Below are 3,754 nucleotides of genomic sequence, written 5' to 3' on the forward strand. Positions count from 1 at the left end.
GTTTTAAAGTAATTAGCTTATCTTCATCTTTCAGAATTAAGAAAGCTCTTGAGTGATACAAATATTTTAATTTTTTTGACTTACACTTCGAGCTCTTACACGTTAAAAATGTTCAAGCTTATTAACGCTGGAAATTTGGAAACTAAAGCTGCAATTAGGGCATATAGAAAACTTATACAAGGGGATACAGAGAAAAGACAGTGGGTTAAAGTGGGTAATTTCAACATTTTTGATGTGCATCTTCTATTGCATGGGCTCTTAGTTAAATAAATAATTAGAACCAACAGTGTTCCATACCATTTAAAGTAGACTCTTTTTCACGGGCTATAGCAAAATTTAATAGTTGCAAAGCAAGAAATATTTCTCTTAACAATGAAAAAAAAAAAATCTACTGCATCTCCTCACCAATGTCATTTCCAAAAACAAGAAAAACCCCAGCAATAGTTCATGTTTGTTACTAAAGCAAGCAGACACTCATGGCGCAGGAGAGAACTGCTGGGTTAGTGCATTTCATTTTTACACAGTAGTATCTTTTATTAGAGCCATGCTTCAAATTTATGAAGTTCAAATAATATGGAAGGGTTTATTTGAGGTTGTTTTGGGTTTTTTTAAAGCAAAAAGTAATTCTGGTGGACAACAAGGGTAAACTTCCACACCTAAGTTTAGCAATAGTTTTTAAACTCTTAAATAATTTTTTTTTAAAGTGAGACTATCTAATTTTATTAAATAAAACAATACTACTGGCAACTGCAACATCTTTCCTTTTAACTTACAGAGATATTTTTAAATTGTCTACTCCCTATTATTCATGGTTCAGATATTTATTTGGAACCTGGGGAACGTGTTTTAGAGGGAGCAATGTTCATGTTCAGCTGCAGAGAGAGCTGAGGCAAGAGGACAGTCCTGACCTTCTCTTACAGAAAGTGCTTAACCTGCTCAGCTGGTCTTCACATGGGCACAAATACAAGATCCAAAAAGAGAACAAACAATCCCAAGTATAAGATTTTAGCCAAAAAACCCCAAAGGCATTCATGCTCTAATTCTTGATAAAGCACAAGAAAAAACACTTAACACGGATGTTTTAAAAACTTAAGGCGTGAAAGCATATATAGCAACAAAAATCCCATTAATGGCTTCAGCCAGGTTAAAGTAACTATTGACACTTCTGCAGCAGAGCAAATCCATGAGTCATGGCAATCTTAAAAAAGGAAATGCATACAAACATATATAAATATATATATATAAATATATACACACACAAATGTAATGGATTTTCCCATCATCTGAAAGCTACACATGAACTCAAGTACTTTGCAGGAGCTCTGATTCTTTTCCTACTGAAATCTGTAAGATACTTATTAGCAACTTCACAGCTTCAGTATCCTACTTTTTATACATATATATATACATAAATATATGTAAAGGAACATCTGAGTGTGCTCCTCAGAGCTGATGGCACTACATGGATTATACCTTCTGTTTACTCCTTGAAATAAAATGTAATTAAAAAGTCTATCTATAACATTGTAATGAACAATCTTTTCCTTGTTTCACTCTTGTCTTTTACAACCTGAGATCTCCTCCCACACCATCATTCCATTTCCAAATCCACTCTACTGTACTTCGATATCACTGCATACAAATCCTTGCAAACCCATGACCCAGCCTGGGCAGTGCTTCTCCAGGCTGTATTTATTTATTAGTGCCTGCTGCAGAGGCACCTGTTCAGAGTGTAGCACTGCAAACAATCCTTGTTAGCACTGGTGTGTTTGTTATAGAATAATTGAAATTACAGGGGAAATTTCCTATGGCTTCAGTAAGCTTTGGAATAAGCACAATATCATTGTATAATAACTAATTAGATACTTAAATTCACTGTTAATTATTGAAGATTATATATTTGGGTTTATATTGCTGATGTAAATTTTTCTTCATTTCTCTCATACCAAATACTGAATTCAGTTTTCTTTTTCTCTTCAAGTATTATTATATTTTTTAATGCTTTATTTCGGTTTCTATAAGGTGGAAAATCTTGCAGTGCTTATTTCAAAGGCAGTGTAATGTTTGCCAAATTTTTTTTTAAAGGCCAATAGTAATTTTTATGGGGTTAAATTTTATTAAAATTTTAATTTAGGCCGGAGATGACTAAGAAAGGATTTCATCAAGCAAGGATTTTGTCAAGCAGGGATTTCGTCAAGCAGAGATTTCCAGTGTATCTTCCAATCAGAAGTACTAAACATGGAGTTTGCAGAGTGTTGTCACAACTGTAGGTACTTTGCTTTATTTGCAACTGCTTGAGGAAGGAGATGTTTTCTTCGTTAGCTTATTAATGCATTGCCATTCTTCTGTTGTGGCTGTAATATGGTGTCATTCCAAGGATGATTATGAGGTCAGTGTGAGCATTACTGAAAGAGATATACCATTTATAGTGATTAAAACCTCGTGGAAGAAATCAGAAGTATTTCTTGAGCCCTCTAGTGTCTGAAATGGTCTCAAAGGGCTCGGGAAGGCTCCTGCTTATTGACATTGATAGTCTTGAGACTTTTACAGATCTTTTACAGTACTTTTCCTGTCACTCTAGTGATTTACTAATGTACATACAGTGCATTATTCCTTGCAACCCAGCCGATACTGAGCACCTTTCACAGCTGACATTCTTAAAGAATACAGAATATTAGTTAAAAAAAAAATGGGGGAGAAAAGAGACTTTTAAAACATCTCTTTTCTGTTTACCGTTTTTCATCAATATAAATGACATGCAGAATTCCATGGATATATCAAATGTGCCTAAAACTTTCAGGAATCCACCATTTCTGCATCAGATTTAAAGGTCCTGAATGTTATAAAGCAGCTCTACTGATACTGAAAATCCTGTGTCTGTCCCTTCATACTTTCACATTGAGCTGCTCAGTTGCAGAGGAAATGGTATTTACCTCCAAGCTGAAAGAGAAACTAGCCAAAAATCATACACAACCTAAAGCACTGTGCTGCATGACTCCAGATCCCTTTAATGAACCAAACTCTCCCTTTTCGCTTCCCAAACCTCACACTATAATGGACAATACAATGACACCTTCTCAAACACAAAAACTCATCAGCTGCCAGCTCACTGCTAATAAACTCATCCAAACCAACTTATTGAGACATAACCTTTAAGTGTGTGAGCAAACAACGTGCAATCAAACCCGCAACACAAATATCTATAAAGTGAGATGAAGTATTAGGATTACTGCAGCTTTCTCTGAGCGAAGCCAAGCATATGGTGGTATAATGGAGCATGAATTTACAGCAGCAGAGACGTACGATATAGATTAAAGCTTCATCTGTGAGAACATACTGCACGAAAGGAAAAAAAAAAAAAAAAACCCAAACCTTTTTTTGTTTTCTGGTTTACGGCACGATGAGCACCAAATGCTCTTCCGTGGACCGAGGGCTCCCTCTGCTGCCAGCGGGGAAGGGAAAATGAACTAAACCCAAACCCTGCCTCCAAACCCGCTAAAAACGCGCTCCCGAAGTAGATTTTCTATTTATCAGGGACTAAACAGGCTATGTGGATGGATGAAAAGTGTTCAGGTAGGATGGAGAGGCTCCTCTGATCCATTTAGAGCATGCGACATGGAAAGATCCAAAGAAAATTAGTTCCGCTCCACCAATTCTGTCTGCATTCGCTGCAGGGGCTGCTAAATGAACAAGCAGTAGACACATTTTGTTACTTTGGTTACATAAAATCTCAAAGTACGAGTAAAAGACCTAC

The 3,754-nt window shown here is 36.1% G+C and overlaps 1 protein-coding gene across 1 annotated transcript in view; it reads left to right on the forward strand.

Annotated features, from left to right (window-relative positions):
* The window catches only part of PDCD5 (programmed cell death 5), a 12,786-nt gene that overhangs the window by 5,003 nt on the left and 4,029 nt on the right, over nucleotides 1-3,754 (forward strand). The gene's annotated exons all lie outside the window — the stretch shown is intronic.

Source organism: Empidonax traillii, unplaced genomic scaffold, assembly GCF_003031625.1.
Source record: "Empidonax traillii isolate 1590-97213 ecotype Southwest subspecies unplaced genomic scaffold, ASM303162v1 scaffold395:size559319, whole genome shotgun sequence".
Classification (NCBI taxonomy): domain Eukaryota; kingdom Metazoa; phylum Chordata; class Aves; order Passeriformes; family Tyrannidae; genus Empidonax; species Empidonax traillii.